Here is a 23,312-nt window from a genome sequence, read left to right as displayed (position 1 = left end):
CCACTAATTAGCAAACTACAGTTTCTAGAATCCCGTGAGTTTCGCTAATTAATAGTTCGTAAATGAATCTAGGGATGGCGCCACGTTTGCGACTCCCGTACGATAGTCATGATGGCAAGGTGGGAATGGGAATGAACCAGACGATACGTTAGACTCCGCGGAGTCAGTGGCTCGATTGCAGAGATTTTATATAGCTACGCTAAGGGAGATATGTAAGTTTTTCGTGACGGCGTACACCCGTATCGTGTCGCCATCTTGTGGAATGCAGTAAAACTAACCAGAAACACGTGATCATTTTCGGGAAATAAATGTTTTTACTCCCTGCCACTAAGGCGCTGTCGTAGCAAAGGGAACAAAAGGGGGTAGACACTGTACGCGATTTTGCCGTTGCTCTAGCGTAGTGTTTCATATCTCTTTTTTTTTGGAATTTTGCTGGGCGCGTCCATGTTGAGTTTACCCCCCTTAACCCCCATTCTCCATATCCTGGGACCAAAGACCCGAGCCTAGACCCCCCACCGGTGGTTCCAGGTAATGGCCGACTAGCGGGCGGCCAAAAAGAGGGGTCGAAAAGACCGCGAAAAAGAGTGTATAGGATCTCTGCAGTGCCGTATTTCCGCCTAGGCCGTGCCCTAGGGGCCCATCCCTGGAAGGGGCCCTCCAGTGACAGTAATTACTGTCTTCGAAGGCATAAATCTATAATATCAATCGTAATTTATATTGGAGAAATTCCTAGGTAGAAGATTTTGTTTTAAAATTACCAAACTTTCTGCCTGGCAGTTTACGGACGCAGCCTTTAATCGCAATGTTGCATAATTATCGCATATTTAGTCGACGATTGTTAAGAGCTTTTATTTAGTAATATAACCGTAGGCCGGGAGTAGTGGCGTACTCCTGTAATCCCAAGCGTCTGGGAGGCAGAGTTTGTGGATGGCCGTTTGAAGAAGACCACCAAACCCCCAACGGGTGGTCGGAATACTTCCGCCACGGGTGTCCCCATCCCTGTCCCCACGTATCCCCCCGTTGGCGTGGCCTTTACACATATCTCGCCCTGATTATTCAAATGGACGAGAGGACTGAATTGTCCCACACGTCACAATCGACTAAAAAAAATATATATAACCGTAGAGCTCAGACTTCTACGCTGAATCAGGGAAATTCAGGCACAGCGTAGTTCCAGGGATAAGAGTAAATGCCCCAAAGTTCGTAAGTAAATACTGTCTATTCCCAAAACTTACAATACCCCAAAGTATTGCTGGGATCGCGCTGGCTAGTGCGAGGGTCAAAGCAACACCCGGTATAGGAAGGAAAGGGTTGTGTGTTGGTTGAGGCTTTGCCCGACGTCTAATTTGCATATTGCGTTTTTCGTGATTCTTCAAAAGAATTGGCTGGGCTAAGGGGGGGGGGGGGGCAAATACAGTTCCCTGATCTTATTTTTCTCCAAGATTTATTTCAAACATCCGCTTGTATTTTCTTCCTGTTTCCGAGTTTGAACAACGCTTGCTGATTTGTGATTGAGTGCTATGCTTTTTTCATCGACGAAGAACTATATTTTTAATAATTACATTAACCAAGATATGCCTATACATTCTTGCCAAGATTTATAAACATCTTGAAGGAAATTGCCAAGTAATATTTCCATCAGGAACCGCAAGTTACTGTGTATATGGTGCTTGTTGAAATAATGGAAACTTTTCACCTGTATGTTTTTTTTTTATTTACATATTAAGGCTTAGCTAAAACACGACGTTCTGTTAACGGGTGTAAAGTTTCCATTATTTCAACAAGCACTATATACACAGTAACTTGCGGGTCCTGGCTCTCTGAATTAATACTTCTTAGCGATTTCCTGGAAGATGTTTTATTTAATCACCTATTACAATACTTAAATATTTGGATGATTACGTTAAAATTTAATTATCTCTAAGAGTTCATTATCGTTTGTTAAACGAAAAGCGTAGGCCATTAGCATTTTACGAAAAAGTAAGATTTGTCAAAGTTTTAAAACCAGCGTTAATTATTGTGTATTCACGGCGTTCCGTCAAATTTAGCCTCTTCAAAAACGCATCTCGTCATACGACTTCATCCTTTTCCCGAAATTCGTAAAGACCTCATTACGTCGCTGCCTTCGGGGCTTAATTGCATCTTCATTAATCTCAGAAAAATCACGTTCCCGAAGAATGGACAAAAATGTCTTTACAAAAAAATATATCGAACTGGGACAATTATGAAAAATTCTCCATTGTTCCTCGACTTCCCGCTCCGTACATGCCCGTGACTGAAACGAACCGGCCTCTTTGAGTGACCATCGCTCCGCTTTTAACTACAACGAACGCCGCTAGTCTATGGATTAGGATTATGAAATTCCGGACCACCGCGTTGCTTAAAGGCCGACTACATAGTGATTCGGTTTACTCTATCTTTCACTGGAAGTTGGCTGCTTGCATAGCATATGTGTCTCGCAGCGAGTCAACTTCCAGTGAAAGACGGAGTAGACCGAATAACTATGTAGTCGGCCTTTAAATAGTCTTCCGCGCTCTCTTTAATATTATTATCTCCGGGGATCCCAACCATCCACCGCGACGGGAAATGGGGACATATTGAACAAATTATCAGCTAAGAGCTTTCCAATATGTCGACTCCGTACTGGCGTCACAGAGCCTAATTTCGTTTAAAGCATCTTTTAGAATTTAAAGAGAATATGGGACATTTCCGCTATTTCGCGGGTCTGTTGTTTACCTTCGACTACCGGAAACTTAAATTCTATCGCCATTTTCAGCGTCTTAAACTAAATTTAAAGTGTTAAAATTCTTGGGAGGGGCATTGCCCACCCTGCCCCTCCCGGTTCCTACGCCCCTGTGAAAGCCTGATATGTTTGACATTTTCTTTAGGCTATTTTTCCTTCTAACGTTAGGAGAGTAGACTTCCTTAATTCACGCTTCGATCATTTCCTTTTTAAGTACATTCCTGTTCATTAGGCTTAGCTTCAACTATTTGCCGACGCTGTTAATTCTGCTAGTACGCGGAATCAGCGGACGGCCGTGAAGTATGGCTTCGTAAGTGGTTGGCAGCTAGGAGCAACTAACACAAGGAGAACGCAGCTAGCCTTTAAACACGCTAACGAAGGGTTGTGTACGAATTTCATTGGACGAGCGTCACGAGCCTATACGCTGAACGTTTTACGGGCGGGGGGGGGGAGCCAATGAAAACTCTACACAAGAAAATCCACAACTTTTGACGGGTTGCGTTCTCCTTGTGTGGGGTGTTGTGTTTGTTGCTCCTAGTTGGCAGGCGGCTGTAGACGGGTGTTAACTCACTTTGCGCCATCTGTATGCCGTGGTGACAACTAAGAAGAAATAGCGATTTATTTGTCTCCACGGCATATAGATGGCGCGAAAAGCGTCGGAACCCCACCTGGCAGCCAATGAGGAAGCCAAGATACTACTGCTCCCGTATGTTAGTTTCCTTACTCCAAGATTTAGCAAACTCCTCTCCTACTTTTTCAAAAATCCAAAAGCATTTTGTTAATTAAATCGACCGCAAAGGGGCGAATTTAAAAGTATTTGGTATGTACCCTTCCTCTAATGATTATGAGGATCAAGCTACAGTCATTAAAACGGATCCTTAAGGACCTATACAGCCATTCTAGCAACTGCTTCCATTCTAGAAAGGATCGCTGATCAAATTGCCACTCTGTACGGCCGTATATGTACGTGGCAGTCCTCCAGTTTCTAAGATACGCCTTTCAGTGTATTCCCTCGTTTTTCTATCGAAGCTAATTTGGCGTTTCATCCGGGACTCGTGTCAGTTGGGCGCGGGCGCCAACCTCGTACATCTCGAATCCAAATAGCGCGAGTTCGGGGCTGGTTTTCTTACAGTCCCGCGTGAATAAGTTCGTAACTAGGCCATTTTGCGGCCGGCCTAACGCGATAAAAGCGAAGGACCTAGTGGCTTGGCTGCCTTAAATAAAGTCTCATCCTCCGACCGTAGATACTTTGGACTTTGCTTAAAAATCCTTTGATCTCCCCGGAGAGACTCGAGGTTTAAGCGAGGACGGGCGTTGACTTTTAATGGATTTTTCAGCAAACGAATTCCTCCTAGTTCGGAGGCGGGCGCGCGATCCTAGTACCTCTTGGTATAAATCCCCCCGTATATAAACGCGCTGCTACGAATTATGGACGGTATTTGTCGACTTTGCAAAATCGGCGAATGACGCGAGGACATCGCGGCACCGATGAAAATCACGTTTGTTAGGCTCGAGGTGGGTGGCGGGGTCGTATCTTTCAAAACTTGCCTTTTTGCGAGACTTAAAAACTTGAACGTAATGCGCTTTTCCAACCACCATATCTTAAAAGCGTTTCCAATATCGTGATCTTGGCTCTTGGGACATCATTTCTACTGTCAAATCTAATCTTCGCGTTGCAACGGAAACAAGGTGGCTGTACGCGTGAGACGCGAAATTAGAAAAAATGCTAGTTTCGCACACGCTTCATTTACTCTTGCGCAAACTTGGTTTTTGAAACTACCAAAGCGTGCGCGCTCGAAATTCGCTCGCGAGCTTTATGTGTACATCCGGCTTACTAAGGCTAGGTGCCCACTGGCTCTCCGTTTCGTATCCGTCCTGCCTTCCACAAGGCATTGTCTCCGTTACGAAGCAAAGGCTTGTGAAAGCTAGGACGGAGACGTTACGAAGAGCAGTGGGCGCCTGGCCTAAGTCAAAAACACGTAGACGAGCTTCGTGCAAGCTTCTAAATTCGCATTAAGACGCGTAGGGCTTAAACTGTCTATTACCGTAAGATTCTAAAATCTTCAACGGGCTTTTCGAAAATGAACCAATCTTTGAAATGTTGACATTTCCTTAATTACTCTCATTCCGTTTCCACGACTGCTTAAAAGTATTTCGAACGGTTGAGAATGAGCTAATTTCGAATATTGCAAACAAAGATGAGACGGGCTTGTGGCCATTTATGGAAGCCATTTATTATCGACTAATATATTAGCGACGCTTTAAATCGGGGCATACAATGTTAACGCGGTCTTCTCTTTTGTTCGAAGCGACATTTAGGACATGCAACAATGCTTAACCGCGCCAAAGGGCTAAATTTAATCTAGTCGGGGACCTCTAAATATGTTTACCACTAATCATAATCAGCCGGGCGTTTTAGTAATTGTTAAGAACACCTGCTTCTCTTCGGAGCGATAATAAATCTTTGCGAGAAACTAACGAAGACTTAAAGATGGTCTAATCCGTCACTCCCACCGCGCCTTAGACCACTCGTTTATTTATTCCGATAAGATAGTTAAAGCGCGCGCTTTCGGTTGGTGCTAGAGCCATCTCCCGGGCAAAAGTGTCAGCTATTTTAATTAGCGGGTTTTCTTCCGTCTCAAAACGCGTGTTTAGCGGAAGAAAAATTCGTGAGTTGGCCATTGGAGCAACTAAGTTGGAATTGTTCAACCCGTAGAACGACAACGAACTGAAAGATAACGCTGGGCAGTTGGTTAGAGACCTAATTTGAAAATTTGGTTCAGCGTTGAAGAAGCTGACTTTACCACTAACCTCCGCCTTCGGTTTAATCGCGAGCTAATCCCTGGGGCTAGTGGTCCTACGGGGATTCTATCGAGAAAAGAATGAAAGTACGCGTTGTATAAAAGGGTGGAAACGTAATCAGCCTCTTTCTCTCGTCAAAAGAGCGGCAATTAGCCATTGGCCACCCGGCCATTATTATCTGATCTCGCCGAGGACGAACTGGCCAAGCGCTCTCTCCTATAATCCTAGCTCTCTTCTCCAGCCGCTTAATGCTTGCGCCTAGAATGGGACTTGTCAAATGGCCGTCGGAAGGAATTAAGGCCTCCCACAGTCCTTCTCCGATGAGCGCTCCAGGATTATATACGTTCCCTGGCCACTTGTATAACAGTAAATTCATATATGTTTTTGGAAGGAAATACAAGTTTTCTAACGAAACTATTGAATTGTGTACTCTCGCTGTCTTCTTTCTTGGACACATGTATACTAGTAAATTAAGATATTTTTCGATAGGAAATACAAGCTTCCCATCGAAACTATTTAAATGTGTAGTTTTATCATTTTTTTTCTTTTTTAAATGATTGCGTATTTTTTGGTAAACAAAGCGATCAATCTCTTTTAAGAGAGTAATCTTAAAACCAAAAAAAAAATACTAGTAATACATTTAACGCGATACATTTCAATTTCAATATATTATTTCCAAGGTCCTTCGTTGAAATTTCATAATTTGAGCACGTAACGTTTTTAACTGGAAACATGTCTGCGAAAATCAAAATCTGATGATATTTTCATGGCCGTATTCCTTTTTTTATTTTAAATTATATATATTACTATTAATTAACATTCTACGTACGTTGACGGGTCTTGAATAATAATTACGAATACTTTTCACGATCGAGAAATTTAAATGCCAGCGCTTCTCAGTTTAATTTAGTACTATCTTGCCTTGTTTCTAATTTATAGGTTACAAACCATTCCCGAAATTATTTTCTTTTTCTTTTTGGTTGTAATAGCAGGCTAGCCCCTTTCGCGTTTTTGACATGAATCAAATCTGAATAATGACTACTATTTTGGCACCGGGAATTACCTCCTCGCAACCTTTGTAATTACGCCGGTTGGAACAATGCCTACTCTTAGAATTCACTCTGCAGAGTTGTAAGCCCTCTTTGTGAAATGCGTTTCCAGATTACCTAGTGGCAGAGGGGGCAGCTTGAACCAACCGCCACTCTAATCCGGACACCAAAAACCTTTTGTCGACGAGCAAAAAGATTCAAATTTCTATTCCAGGTGATTTTTGGTCTAAAAGAAGGTTGTCATTTGAGAAATTTGACCTGGACGTTATAGGAACTGCCAACAACTGGAGCCGTTTCTTTTTTCTGTTTGTTTAAACTACAAGATACATGGCTGCAAATTCCAAACATATCAAAATGTGTAACAGCAAGATCAAAGTAGTACAAAATGTATAACAGCAAGATCAAAGTAGTACAAAATGTAGAACAGAAATATCCAAGAGTTACAAAATGTGGACAAGAAAGATCAAAGAAGTACAAAATGTAGAAAAGAAAGATCAGAGAAGTACAAAATGTGGAACAGAAAGATCAAAGAAGTACCAAATGTGGAACAGAAAGATCAAAGAAGTACAAAATGTGGACAAGAAAGATCAGAGAATTAGAAAATGTGACACAGAAAGATCAAAGAAGTACAAAATGTGGACAAGAAAGATCAGAGAATAAAAATGTGACACAGAAATATCAAAGAATTACAAAACGTGGATCAGAACGTTCAAAGAATTACAAAACGTGGATCAGAACGTTCAAAGAATTTCAAAACGTGGATCAGAACGTTCAAAGAATTACAATATGTGAGATGGAAGTATAAAACGTTACAAAATATGGGGTAGAAAATTAAAAATATTCAAAAATAATTTCAGTATTTGACGTGAAAGTATAAAATATTATATGGAACTCAAGTTCGATATGCTAAAAAAATTGGTTATAGCGAAAAAACGATGCCCCAAAAAAGCCGTTTTCAAAATGTAATATTTTTTGTATGTCCAAATAATCCGGAGGGAAATGTTTACGAGTGAATCTTGGAAACTCGTTTATCTAATATTCACCGGGTGCGTTTCACTTTGCCTGGCTCCTTTGAATCGGTCGTCATCCCCGCTTACCCTCCATCCTCATCGACATAAAAGTCGAGTCGAAAAGAAAGCGGGCCCCGGCTCGAGATGTCCACCGAGAGGAATTACCAAGACGTGGGCCCTCACCGTCGTTTCAGGATTTTTAGGCCTTAGTATCCGCGACGGGCGCGCGCCCTTATTTATACGTATAAGAGCAAATCTCGAATGACAGATATCCCCGGATGGCACCAGACTCGCAACGTTTTATTGCTTTCGAAGTAGGCGTCAGGGCCCGTGGATTTCGCGCGTGATTAGGGTATTGAAGGCGCGACCGAAGCCGTTACCGTTGACCTTTGATACTTAGAAATCTGTCAGAACACTTATACGATAATAGGCTTACAAACTACCGAGGAAGTACTAATTAAATCAGTTTGGAAATTAACGAGAGTCGTTACGCGATCATTCAATGACTTCTTATTTTAAATTTTTGTTCAAACTTGCTTAACCATTTCTGCATGCATGCGTGCAGACTATAAATAGATTACGCCAGTAAAATAAAAGTTGTAGGAATAAAGCGTGATTCATGTTAAATATATTTTAATAAAAAATAATTAAGTAAAATAATAAAAACTAAATAAATAAATAGTAGCAGAAAGAAAGAATTTTCACTAGAAGTCACTCACTACAATAAAATTCCGAAAACAATAGCCTTTTCCCATTGTGCAATGCTGGATTTTAAGAGAATTTTAGATAGTATGTTGGTCAAGACTACCAATAAGTCAGGGTCATATAGTAACTTCACGAATCTCACCAGTGTTAATAGGTCTTAATCCCTCTAATTAGGTTGATCGGAAGCGGCGGCATTACAGATGTTATGCAAAAGGCCTCGTTGAAAATTCTGAATACTTTGACAACAGTGCCATGTTAACTTGATGAATTGGCCTTTCTATAAAATAAACTACGCTTGCTTAACTTGTTTTTATGTAGCTCATTCGTCACGAAATACGTAGAAGTTCAATTCAGTTTATGCTTAAAAACAGGGTACCTCATCGAATTTTCGTAGTAAAAACGTCATCGATACGTCACCCGTGACGCAGCAGCAACATCAAAACCAGAAGGCCAATGTTACTTCATAGAAAGGCCTATTCTCTCCAAAGTACCGTTATGGAGCGTATATAAAGAGGGATAACTCAATTTGCTGAAAAGTGGCCGGTAGCATTGCTAATAAAATTTTCAATACAAGATGGCGCTAGTTCTTATCCAATTTATGGCCAATTTGCTAATAGGCGACATTGATAGAAGCTTACTATCCTCAAATTATCTTCGGACTTTAAATAGAAAATGCTTTTCGTAATCCGCTTCGTTTACTTCGATTCATTTACTCGCGGTCATTGTGTCTGCTAAGTACATTTTTCACTACTTACATTGTAGGTATACGAAGCGTATAACAAAAAACGTTATCCATTGCTTTTACAGATCAGGTGAACTTTCCCTTGCCTCGAGTGCTTAGAATATCCGTAAGGTATTGCGGAAAGGTCCACGTTACAAACCCCAGAGCCAGTCGCCCACACTCCCCCCTAAACTATCCGGGATCTTCACTGGAGCCGTGCCTTATCGAGGCCTATATCGAAACGCAGCGAGAAGAAAAGGCGGCTTAGAGGGTAGAGTCTGTTCTTTTAAGCCAGCGAAGGCTTTAGTCAGGCGTGCTCAGTTTTTGGGTGTAGCATTGGGGCTTTTGATAGATGCTGGGGGGGGCGATAAAGGGGTGAAAACTTGATCTTTTCGCTTGGCCGAGCGAAAAGGGCCCGGCCACCCGAGGTGTTCGCCCCGCCGTTTTTACGCCTTGTATTTCGGCCTTTCCTCGTGGAAGTAGTTTAAGGCTTCGGGGTTGTTATTGAAGCGGTAAATACTCGGATATTGTAAGTCACTCTGAAAAGCTAACACCCTTTGATCAGTCTGGAATCAAGCCAATGTTTATGGTAAACGCGCTATTGGAACCAACCGCGAAAGTCCATAAGAGAACGAAATAATACCTATTCTTCCTAAGAGAATGAAATATATTATCAGAATTTTACAATATATATACCTCAGTGATGTGAGCTAGAGATTTTGGTGCCCTGGGTGGTCCCTTACTTTTTCGGCTCTTTCCTGTTAGCCAGATCGCTCCAAAAATATTGCCCGGGATATCTGTTAACACGCGCTACGACTTGTTTTTAACGTAACCAGCGCAAATCATCCTTAGATTCTGTTAAACCTGGTGGCAGAACTGCGAAAATCATTGATCCACCAGAAACATGAAAGTTCATGTTATTCGCTTTAAAAATTTACCTTCGCAGACTTTCATTGATTTTTAAAAAAGTACGTTTTGGAGGAAAAAATTATGATTTTTTAAAATATTACATCGTTAAAATATGATTTATAATATCCATTCGACACTGATCATCCTCAGGCGGAGTGATATAGGCGATAAATGTTGTCGGCGATGCGGTTAACACATCCGTGGTTTGACGGGAAAAGTTACATGTTCCATTTTTATATTTCATTAAAAACATTACGTTCATATTCAGCTTGTAATAAAGTTAAATTTAATCCTCCCAATCCTAGGTTTATTTTCAGACTAAATATTTGGTTCATATTAAGCACGTGAAATAAATGTAAGTTTCGATAACCAGGCAGTAATTAAAATGTAAGCCGCAGTAAATATATAGATTAGAAAAATTATTTAAAATATCGTAATATAAAGTTCTGGAATCGGTAGCTCAGAAGTTGATGAATTATTCTGATTTTCCCGCTATCTGTCTCGAAATCTACGCTTTTGTGTTTGAAATTCCACCTCTGTAATGTCCTTCCACCAATCATAGAAACCGGAAATTTAATAGTTTAATTCATAGCCGTTGCTCAATAGGAATAATCATATTAATTTATAGTATACTTAAATTAAAACATCCAGATTTCATTTAAAAAACTTGAATACTGTCTTTAGTCTAGAATTTTGTGGATTATTCACACAAACAACGACGAAAATGTCGTAGAGTAATATCAGAGCTTCGTGGAAGAGGTAATATCCGAGCAACTATGGGCGATATAACCGAATCCGGACAATTGCTGGATACAAAATTCCGTTCCAACAAAGGTATCGTATTTCCCATTCACAAGTGATATTTGAATCACACTACCAGAACCTTGGGTTAAATAAGATGGCCTTGGAGTGATATGATCTAAAACAAGATCTTCCAAGTCATCTTTGCCCGGAAACACATTGCGGCAATCCCTGGATTTCGCTTACAACGAGAACCTGACCATGCAGAATTGACAGATGCGTCTCACGCACGTCAATTTCTGCGCCACGTTATCGAGGTAGACTTGGGCAAAACTAACGCAGTCCGATACCATCAACTGGCTTGGGTGAAAGATTCGAAAGTTGCATGGAGTCGAAGAGGAAGAGAAACACCTTCACTCTAGATAATTTCCTCCAGGTAGACTTTAATATAATCACTGATAACATTTCGAAAGAAATAGTTAATCGCGTGTTCCAAGGTGTTGCGACAAGGCGAAGATTTCCGCGGTCTCCAGTTGGACAACGTCCACGCCTTCTTGAAATCGGACGTAGTAAACGAGAGAAGAGACGAAGTTTGGTCTTGTACTTCAAAATAAGTTGTGGGAATTTTTATAGTGTTAATTCTCTTGCGGTAAACTGTGTCGTTGGATCCCAAGGTAAGAATAAGCCCCGACTCTACTCGGCTGCTGAACGAATCAATTTCATATCATCATGACCGAAAAAAAATCGATAATACGAAATCTTTAACGCCAACGTTCCATTCGACAGAATTCCCCCAAGATATTAGAGACGTACTGATAACTAATTTCCGACATAGATTGTTACGACATTCAGGCGGATCAGTGGTTCATCACAAACCGAGAGCCTACCACGGAATAAGTCGCTCGCGACAGCTTCATCTACTTGGTTAGAGGATTCGACAGCGCCTATTGTGTGGTGATCTCTGTCCAAACGCTCAACACAGCGACGCAAGAATGGAGTTAGGTTGCATGAATAATTAGCGCTGTTAAGTCAGTGTGGCCCAAATGGTATAGACTTATCCACGCCACGGGAAGCGTGGATACGAACTCCTGGATTCTTGCGTCTGACTCGTTAACCAACCAGTGTAGCCTGATAGCCAAGATGCACAGAGTTAGAAGGGAAGTTATTATAATTATAATAATAATCAGCTAGGCTAATACCCAAGACACCACCTTAAGACCAAGTTATATAGCGACTTTTAATGCTAAGAACCTTTACTGAAAACAACAGTAGAAGTGGCTACAACATATGGGGATTTTCCAGAATTTGACGGATCTGATACGCCATGAACTATCTACAAATAACTTATGGATTTATATTTCATTGCAAACGATATTATAGAAGAGCCAACGGTAGATGCTGTTAACAGAAACAAAAATAATACAGATTTATTAACTGTATTGGCTTCCCAGACGTATTCATTGCTCAAAAGCCTAATTTCACCGAGGTACGATCAAAACCCTCTAAACAAGTTAAAATAAAATAATTATAATAATAATAATAATAATAATAATAATAATAATAATAAAAATAATAATAATAATAATAATAAAAATAATAATAATAATAATCAGCTAGGCTAGTACCCAAGGCACCACCTTAGGCCCAAGTCATGTAGCGACTTTAATGCCTTTAAACAGATGGCCGGCTTACAATGCCACAGTCCTAAATAGTTAGTTATCACATCCAAAGTCTCCAGAAAAAGTACATTATCGGTGACTTTAACAGAGACCACTTTCCGAAGTATACGATCTGGTGACAAGCCAGTTATGAACGGCCGGCGAAGTGGTTACTCATTGGGCCCACGGCGAGTAACCCAATGAGAAGTAATTATATAAAAATGATAATTTATCGAGCGATGTCTGCAAGAAATGTAGGAAAACCATACGACGACCAGAGTAATATGTCCAACACGAAGTTAAAATGCTCCCCTTCGTAGGCTTTCGCGGTATATATTCCGATCTCGATTTTTAAGGTTTCGTTTCGCAGGTAACTGCATCCTTATAAGCAGAAGCGTCGTCAAAGGGCCTACCCAGACGCGTACTTCAAAATGATTTGGGGTTGACCGTACTGGGTGTCACGTGCCTACCAACACTAAAAAAGACATGTATTTGGGCAACGCTGACAAGGAGACTACCAGAGGTGGTTATCACCGATTTTGTTGAAACTCGGGGGTTCGGTAGACCTTGTGGTAGTATGAAAATTGCCAAAGGGAAAAGTTGCAATGGGCTTTAGTTTTCCTATTATATTTAGTCTCTAGTCTGGCGCGATTATCTCTCTTCGATTTACTCGCCCGTAGACATACGTTCTAAAACGCCTCACTCGGTGGCGGTGGAGTACCTCGATTTTGATGACGTATTTTCCGACCCCCTTCGTTTCCATTTTTTACTTTGCGACAAACTCTCATTAACTACTACACCGTTCTGACACACTTTTGGGTCTTATGCTACTTTTGGTAATACATATATAGGGTGTCTTTTTTTCCTCTGACTGGGCATTTTTCTCAAAAAGTACAAGAGTTTCTCTTGTAACCTTACGTTTATGTTTTGATATTATTCTACGAATTGGCGCACAAAACTAGGTATTGCCCCATATGGACAACTTGTTTTTTCATCACCTCGTATCTTCGTGAAACATTGTTCTTTTTCAAGGGAATATTTTTCTTAGTACATTATCAGCGGTACTCTACAACTTTCTCATTGAAAGTTTGGGTCTAGCACCTTTTCACCAAAAATAAATTTATCAAAAACGTGAAAATTTTTCTAATTTTTCTGAAACAAATAACATGCTCTTTGGTTCAAATGCGTAACTGAATGTGTGCTTAACTGATTTTAAAAATAAACTCTTCTTCGTGAACGTGTAGGTACTCCCGATGTTGTCGTACAAACGTCTAGAGCGATTCGCTTAATCTCTTAAGGGGGAAGACTATAGTAAAAACCTCTTTTTCGTTCAAGCTGAACGTTTCAGTTTTAACAGTTCCACAATCGAATTATATTTTTATTAATAGGCTGAACCTTCCTCTAGTGCTTAAAATAATTTTGATAATTCTAATATTAATAGTTAACGAGATATAAGGCTATAACTAAAGGGTAGTTTGGGAGGTTGCCCAACTTGTTTAGCTCCGGGGGTCCAAATTAAAACGTAATAATTAAATTACTTTGAAATTTAAAATTGTCAAAATTATTTTAAGCACTAAACAAGAGGCTGTTCTACACGTAAATATTAATTATATAAGTTAAAACACAAAAATAAAACAGTTCAGCTTGAAATAGCGCGAAACTAGACAATGGCCACTGAAGTCTTCCCCCTTAACGTCTAAAAATTGCAAGCTTTTTGGCGCCCTTAAAAAAATTGGCGTTTTTACTTCGCGAGGTTTAAGACTGTTTTCACTGAAATATTTCACGAAAATCACTTCGTCAAGTAGTAAAAGCACTTTTGGCTAACCGTCAATTCCCGTACCGCTTAAAAACGCGTCATCCGTAGATCTATAAATTTGGTCGTTCCCATAGTTCCCGATTCCGCGTCACTGGGTCAAAAATATAAATGGCAAAATTGACCCTAAAAAAGCTCTCGACACAAATTATTAGTTCGAAATGAACCGGGGCTTTTAAAGCGCCGTTCATCCGCTAATAAACCTATTGGGAGGAAACTGGGCCGAATAACGGCGGGGAGGACTCCTTTACATCTCTAATGCCGTAAAAACGCGTAGGCGGAATCAAGATAATCTTCTTTGCCGTTTCCGATATTCTCACGCTGATACAGAGTCCCTCGTCAAATTCGCAAACTTTACCCGATTCCCCGGTTTGACCGGAGCTGCCAAGTATACTCTTCAAAAGCGCGCGAAGCGGAAACGGAAACCAGGCGGTGGATGGTAAGGAAGCGCCTTAATCGGAACAACATTCATCCGTAGTCTCTTGACATCAATATCTGCATTTTATTTTCTTCACAATGTACGCGTACGAAAAGTGAAAATATGGGCCGCGAATATTGGCAAACACTGCTCTATTTTGGAATTTATTCTCTCCTTCGGGGCATTCTTAGGAATCGACCGTCTAGAAGGGATCATTATAAAGGTGTTTGTCCAAATATGCGAGGAATAAAGATGACAGTCTCTTTGACTCGAAAATTTCTCGACTGTTTATCTTATACCAATCACACTTTTTCCTAAGAAATAAATGGTACAAAAATACGGCGGAAAATTGCGAAACGAAACCAGTTTTATATAAACATTGTTATTGATACATTTTATGTTATATTCCGTCTGCCAATTTTGACACGAACTTAATTCTCTAATTGGCATATTTTTTTAAAATAAGTCAAATTCTGTATCTCATTTTAATAGTTAGTATTTTCAACAGCTTAAAAATCTTTTTGACAACTAAAATGGAGAATTGGTATATGACATATTAAGTATTGTCAAGACTTATAGATAAACATTGAGGTAAAAGTCGTGTTAAAAATACAGAAAATCGCTAGGCATGTGCGAGCACTCGATTTTGGTTGAGTACTCGACTCGAAACTCGAAAACCATTAGAAGAGAAACTCGAAACAATTTCGAGTTTGAAATTGAAGCCAAAGCTTATATTTCGAGTATTCGATGAGCTTATTTTAAACAAGTTCCACCTCGCGAGTTTTCAAAATGAACTAAAAAATCTCTAGTTTTCAAAATGAACTAACAAATCTCGAGTTTTCAAAATGAACTAAAAAATCTCGAGTTTTCAAAATGAACTAACAAATCTCGAGTTTTCAAAATGAACTAAAAAATCTCGAGTTTTCAAAATGAACCAAAAAATCTCGAGTTTTCAAAATGAACTAAAAAATCTCGAGTTTTCAAAATGAACTAAAAAATCTCGAGTTTTCAAAATTAACTAAAAAATCTCGAGTTTTCAAAATGAACTAAAAAATCTCGAGTTTTCAAAATGAACTAAAAACTCGCGAGTTTTCAAAATGAACTACAAAATCTAGAGTTTCAAAAATAAGCTCAAAACTCACGAGTTTTCATAATAAACTCGAAAAATATTCGAGTTTATTTTGTACATCTATACACATCAAAGTGTGTAGATGTACAAAACGAAAATAAAACTAAAACCATAACGTAGAATGCGATACACAGTCTTTAAATTAAAAACTAAACTTAATTTTAATCAATAAATTTAAACAAATAATAAAATAAAATTCTTAAAATTTGTAGACATAGAAAAGTGGAAATATTTCGAAACATTTTGTAAAAACACTTGTACATATATTTTTTATTCTAGTGTGTTATTGTTTATTTGGTTCATTCTTTTTATATTATAATCCTCCAACGCTTTGTGGATAAACCGTACAAATCATCCCTTTCCCAGAAACCTGTGGTACGTTACGAAACTTCCCAGTAGTTGAGGTCCAATCTTAGCCAACACCGGCACCGGATATTGACCATCACCCTTTTTATAGAGAAAGATAATTTTCTGGGGCACCCCACAGAGCGACCATGAGCGGAACTGCTAAAATCTTCTATACTCAATTAATAGAAACTTCAAACACTTCGGCGAACCTAAGCGTACACGTTCATAATCGGATACTATGTGTGTCTGATCAAAGGCCAGCTTCCAACCTCTTCCATACTAGAGTATGAAGAAGTTGGATGAAAGCGGAAATGTGGAGGGACAATGCGTGAAGCGAAACTTTACCAAGAAGTCCTCGCGGTTGTAACCAGCTCTATTGGTTAGTAGAGGCGTTGCGTGCTAAAATGTACGTTCCTTCCAAACCGCTAAGTATTCTGGGAAGACTCTGTTTCATTCTGGAGGGAAGAGAGTTTTGCGCCCAACTCCAAGTCAAAACCACATCCCAATGTAACGCGAAACTAATGGAGAAGCCGTAACCCATCTATGTGTCATGTCTCCTGGTAGTTTGTATACAGCAGTCAAAATCTACAGGGTTTGCGCTTTGCAGACCTTTCGTCAGTCTTAACCACTCTATTAATACTCTAAGATAAACTTTTCAAAGACTCATGAAACAGTAGGTAAATAGTTTTAGCCCACTTCAGAGCTACACCTTTGCTGGAACTGAACCTAAAATGTTAAGTGCTGTTCAGATTATGCTATTTTAATGGTACCAAATTAGCGGTTCATGTTCGGTATACCAATTAATTTGTCACCCTACGCTGTTCACACTTTACACCAAACAATTATTCTCATGATTGCTAACGATTTTGTTTCTTCCAATGGCATTATTTGTATATTTTAAGGTCGTCTTCTATACTTTTTCCTGTATGAAATTTAGAAATAAGGTTTAGCCTGTCCAAATTATTTATGTGTACGTTTCGGTAATAGCAATATTAGATATTAAGCAGATGAGTGGGAAAATGTTCCCGCGTCATTGACGTTAAGGAATAGCTTCATTGGTTGATTTTCAAATAGTTGTACAAACAAAAAACGGTCACCTAACCGAAAAAACGTGTTCAACGTTTACTGTTGACACTGCTTAATTCACTGTCAATTAGATGGACAAGTTTGGTGTCCAAACTAAATGCCCTTTAAAAGTTTCGTAGTCAGTAGTGGTGTAACATAAGGCGGGCGAATTGTTTTCACATATTGTATTTTTGAATTTCGCAAAAAACCTCGATATACGATAGATAATAGTATTCCACATTGAATATTTATAATTCGACATCCTTGAACGGACACGTATTTGGTCGCGTCACTTCCATCTGATATCATCGCCTTTGACAATGGGGAAAACGATGACATTTTAAGGGTTAAAAGCGTATCTTTTGACCGGCGACTGTATAAAACGGAGGCTATGACAGAAGCCAGATTAATACGCGTTGCGTAACTAACTTTCCCTCGATTAATCGTGAATAATTAATGTTGCGGAAAATTTTGGAATATTTGAAAGTAATAGTTCGGGGACGTTTCTGTTCGACCCTGAATTTAAATATTTAAAAAAGCAGCATTCGTTATACCAAGGATACAAAGCTTTTTATAGCATCCCTTGGGATGGGGTGACTATAAGCTTAAGTGATAAAGCTTTTAACTAAATTGAGCCCTTTTCAAATCTAGCCCTCTTTCCGAGCCTCCCCCGCGACTGAATTATTTTCCTAGTGTTGTTGTTTTCGAATTTAAGCACGGGTACGTGTGCTATCACCTTTTCACCGTACTTGTACTACGTTAGCAGGTGTGTGTAGTTATACTAACCGGTTATTAATCATTCTTTATAGCGGTGCTGGTTACGCCTTTGAATTCATAATAGTGTTAGTCATGATTTTGCCTTGTGTGGCGATGAATCAATTGCTAGTTCGTGTGGCCATGTTGACTTTAGTTTTTGTAGATGAATATAGTCATATGTTTGCCTGGTTAGCTTCCAAATTACCGCTAATTTCTTTTAAATTGAACATAATCTCTAGGGTTCCAATAATGGACGCTCCGTCCTGTAGCTTTTGATATTATCCACACATAAAAATATTATTGTAAATTTTACAGTAAGCTGCGGTCAGCATAGATGCCAGCAGAATGCTGTTAATTTCACAACCAACTCTAACTGGTTTTTTTATTGTCATGCTTCTTGTTAAATTTACTGGACACTCTGCTGTTTAAAAATACGGCAGGATTAATTCATGATAGAAATATATACAAGACTATCAATTATTATAATAACAATAACTTTGTCAAAATATTGTCATATCCAATAGAAAAATTGAATCGATAATATCATAACTGACTACAACTCTAGTTGATTATTTTTAGCTCGAGCCTCTTGTACTTTAGAGTTATAGGGAAAACCAAAGGAAAGTAAACTATTAACTTGGTTTCAAATTATTAAGCACACGATGAACAAGGGTTGTAATTAATATAGCATTTTGCGTGGGATGCTACTTATACAAAAGAATATATAAAAATATGTTTATCAGATATTATTATATTTAAAACTAAAATGAACCTTGTGCGATTTTAAAAAATGTTTTGACAACTAAATAATAATTAGTTGTTTTATATACTAGCGCTTGCCGTTTATAACAGAAAAAAACAGCAACGTGTGGTAAATTTTACGCACTTTTGAAGTAAAACGTCAACCACGGTTTCATTTTGTTTATTTTAATATAACTGTCATTTTAAAAACAGTACGAATATGAATTTTTACAGTCACTACTGTTTTCTTAAAAATACAGCAGAAAGCTGTAAATTTTACAACAAACTGCTGTTAACCCACTTCAACTGCACCTTGCTGTAAATTATAAACCGTATTTGCTGTTTTTTCAACAGTAAGTTTTGAGTGTGTCGGCACTGCTTAGTGGATTGTTGCTGCGGTAATCGCTAAATTTGTTGGGGTTTGAGTTAAAGAACGCTTTGGAGGTTAGGCCGTAAGAATACGTGTTTCTATAAAATACGGGAGGTCACGTGTAAATGTTTTTTCTACGTCACTAGCAATAGTTATTGTAGATAACGAGCGCGCGCTCGAGTCGATAAAGATTTTGGAAATTAAAGTCCACGTGCGAAACGCGCGTGCCAATAAAGTACTAAAAAGCTTAAGCTCGTGACTCGGAGGAAAACATTTTAAACTTTAATTTTTTTATTGTTTTATTTTATGGAAACAGATTTACTTTGACATCTTAAATTAAATTGGATCCAATACAAAGTCAAAACTTATACGCGAAAATTCTCAAATTTATCATTGAGGTCGATAAGCTAAGATTTTAGACTGTAATTTACGAAATGATTATAACGGCTTTTTCGCATTCGACGTATACGGGGCATTTGCCTCGTATACGTCGAATGCGAAAAAGCCGTTATCCTTATGGGTTACCATAACATCTGCTAAACTTAGTTGCTTCAGCTGAGATGAAAATTTAACTGCGGTAAATTTTGGCAGCCTGGCATAAATAATAGATAAGTGCTGGGTCGTTTTCACTAGGACGAACGACGACACAAAACATATCCAAAAAGCTTGGTTTCCACTAGCGCGCGTAATAATGTGTAATTTTTCTTTAAACACGTGAAAACGTTTGTACGTCCAAAGGTTGAGTGATGCGCTAGTGCAAACAAAGGCTTAGGCCTAATCCATTTTTTGGCGTCAACGTGTTCTTGCCTCACAAGGAGACATCCCGAAGTGTAATCCACCGATTTTGTTCAAACTCGGGGGATTGGTAGACCTTCATGTAACTTGAAAAATCCTAAAGGGAATTTATTCAAAATGTTTTTGACAACAACAAATGGAAATTTTCCCATTGAAAATAACATGGGTTCTGACCGATTCCTAGCCCCCCCCCCCCCCGTGGAAAATTTGAACAAATTTCAAAATTTCGAAAATGCCAAAAATAGAAAAAATAGATAAAAATTGACAAAAAAACCCTCAAAATTGAAATCCCATGTTATTTTCAATGGGAAAATTTAATATTTTGTGTTGTCAAAAACATTTTTCGTTGCCATGGCAAAACGGTTGCCCATTGAATAAATTCCCTTTAGGATTTTTCATGATACATGAAGGTCTACCAATCCCCCGAGTTTGAACAAAATCGGTGGGTTACACTTCGGGATGTCTTCTTGTCAGTGAAAACCAGCCGTCCTTAATAGACTAGGTTTCTAAAAATTAAACACCGTAGCTAAAGCAAATTCTTATAAGAAAATTAGCCGCAAATATTTCCCACGGCACCCTTTAAACTATCAACGAACGAAATTAGACTATAGGTAGCTCAATCATAGCAAAGACGCAACCTCTTTTCAATTACTCCGCGTCCATAAACCGTAAAGGAATTCTTCCGTTCCCGCGTGTCCCTCCCGCACGCGTCTAATGAAACTCGTCAATCACAATAACCCCTAAAGAAACAGAAGATACATGTTTGCCTAATAAATTAGATACTCATCCGGCACCGTCAAAAAAAATCTCTAGCTCCCAGGAGGTCCTTGAGACCGAACATACCTCACCGTCTTGTTTCCATAGTTAAACGGGAAATATACGGGATGTACGGGTTAAATAAGGAATCTTGAGAATTCCCAGAGGTAACCCGCGTAAAATGAAACGGGTATCAAGTTGACTCTTATCTCGTATTAACTTCCATACCGAATTTTCTGGACTTCCGCGAGGAATTCTTTTGTAAAGATGAGGGAAATTTGTATGGTTAAAACCCGCATTTCATTGTTGAATTTGAAACCGTTATCTTTTATTGAAAAATGGAAGGGCGGAAATTTCATTTTAAATTTTTATAAGCGCGGATTTATTTTGACTAGTAGAAGCGTAGAATTTAATATGTGGTGATTTCTAATAAAATGTCTTAGGAATATTTTTGGATATAATTGAAGAGTACGGTGATTTGGAGCAATAAGAATCATAAAAGCTTTATATTCTTTGAATAGAACGGTTGCGTTATAAATGTAAATATACTCCCAAATTGACGTTGATATTTAAAATGCATTTTAAAATTTACATTCATAGTTTTCGGTTACGCAACGTTCAAATTCGTCTCGGAAATTTAAAAATTTAATAGCGTTTATAGCGGTTTATGATAAATAATTTGTCTTATTGTAAGAATTGTTTTTTTTTCTTTGCGTGTTAAAAGGTACTTAATAATTATGTATAAACAGTCGTTTAAATTTTAATCCCCTTGTACCCTGAGATATACCTGTAATATTGTAATGACAAAATATCGTGCAGCGATGGGCACTCTTAACTCACTGTGAGATCAGTGAGAGTAATTAAGAGGAAGTGAGATGCTTCAAACTTTCAAAGGAGATGAGATAGTTTGAATCCGTGGCTATAGAAAATGAGCAAAAACGATAGTTCGCGATGAGTCTGAGTTTAATATTAAGATAAGAGATAAATGAGATGCGGTGAGAGATATCGCAATTTTTTTTAAAGGTGCCCCTAAAGTGTTTTCGAGAGTGGAAATTAATTTTATCTCTTCAAACTTTCTCAAATTGATGGGGGTATTTTCCAAATTTAAATTTAAATTGGTTTTTTTTTGCTTAAATCGCAAACGGAGTCTTTGATTGATTAACTGGATCTTACTTTTTCAATTAAACTTCACAACTTTTTTAAAGTTTTCGATTAAAAAAATATTTTTTCGAAGATACTCTAAAAAATCAGTTTTAAGCCTGTTTCAATAATTAGAATTCGTAGCTTGCTAGTGTTTCAAATTTGTATAACTCAAAATTGAATAATTTAATAAATAAAGATATAATTAAAGCTTACTATTGTTATTTGAAAATACACAAACTGTCATATTGGATATTTTCCTTAGTTATCAATTCAAAAATATTGTTAACGATTTAATGACATATGGAATTTTACTTGGTATATTAGTTAAATTTACCACTTAGACGTATGCATTATCTAAAATAACTCAAAGTACAATAAATTTACAAATTTTTAAATTATTTATAAAATATATCGTAGATTTGAAAATGATAGATTAAGCCACCCTCACGAAAACGTGTAGAGAAAACCTCTGGGAGATTTAGATTGTACCGAATAAAGCTACGTTTCCTACAAGTTTCCCGTTCATGTTTTGAAGAGGGTGACTTATCCCACTCCCCAACAAACTTCTAAACTGAAAAATTGTCTAAGTACTGGAAAACTGGCTAAGTCTTGTACATACAACTAGGTTTATTGTCTAAGAATATTTACTTATATCTTACGGTAAAATACACCAATTTAGCATATAGACTCAAAGGTATGTTTAGGAAATATTTAAATAACTCTGAGTAGAATCAATCTAATTTTGAAATTATTACTCAAAATATATTCCAAGTTCTAACTGTCAGTTATAAAACCGTGCGAATTTGAATTCTTCACTACGAAAACGATACAAAAAATTAAATTATTCAACCCAGCGAGTAACGAACCATCGAATAATTCCATTTCAGCAGTTTAACGAACCAGAAAGGAAACAAATATTTAGGAGACTCACCAACGAAGATCAGAGTGGCATTGTTATGGCGGAGCGCTTCTTTCCTTTTCTAGTTTCGTCGCGAAAAGAATTCGTGTCGGACGAGAAATCGAAGCGAGATTGCCCGTCCCAAACTAGACGGATATTGGTCCCTTTTCGCGGCTGGTCCCTTTTGATATCCGAGGAAATGTTGGGAAGAAACACTTGTTGTCAGAATGGCCGTCGCACGTGCGCTTCTCGTCACGGCAGTTTGAAAATGAACTCGCGCGGATTGAGAGAGACGCGTGGGGCCAATATTCCCCGCCGACTCCTCTCCTTCCTCCCTTTCATTCCCTTCGCCACCGCTAGGCGGAGTTCCGTCCGGCGGGAGACCCGCGATAGAAAGTTACGTTGTCAATGGTAACGCCAGTTCGTCGGCCGAACTCTCCGACGAACGTCGCTCGACCACCGCGCCCAACGACGGCGGACGCGGACTTTACCCCGACTTTAACGTCGTTTCGACGGTCAACGTAAGGGTCTACTGAACTAGTAAAAAAACGCGCTAGGCCTATAAAACTAGGTTCGTTCGTCCCCAAACTCCCAATAAAATCCAACAGGCGTAAAAAGGAGGGAACGGGATAACTTTTCTCGTTCAAGTGGCGCTAGTTAAAGACTGGTGGTCTATCCAGCGCTACTTTGGGACATTATTAGTTTTCCACTACCTTTTCCTGGTAATTAATTGATTCTGACT

General features: G+C 38.7%; 1 protein-coding gene across 1 annotated transcript in view; it reads right to left on the bottom strand.

Moving 5' to 3' along the window:
• LOC149936216 (adenylate cyclase type 8-like) overlaps nt 1–22,751 on the bottom strand; it is a 92,413-nt gene extending 69,662 nt beyond the window's left edge. The window contains exon 1 of the mRNA XM_090181195.1: nt 22,604–22,751. The gene's annotated coding sequence lies outside the window, so the exon portion shown is untranslated. The remainder of the gene's footprint in view (nt 1–22,603) is intronic.
• Nucleotides 22,752–23,312: the final 561 nt, after the last annotated feature.

The sequence above is a fragment of the Leiobunum rupestre genome, chromosome 7 (assembly GCF_980474605.1).
Source record: "Leiobunum rupestre chromosome 7, qqLeiRupe1.1.hap1, whole genome shotgun sequence".
Taxonomy (NCBI): Eukaryota; Metazoa; Arthropoda; class Arachnida; order Opiliones; family Sclerosomatidae; genus Leiobunum; species Leiobunum rupestre.
The sequence above is the reverse complement of the archived record's forward strand: the minus strand, read 5'-3'. Positions and strand labels throughout refer to the sequence as shown.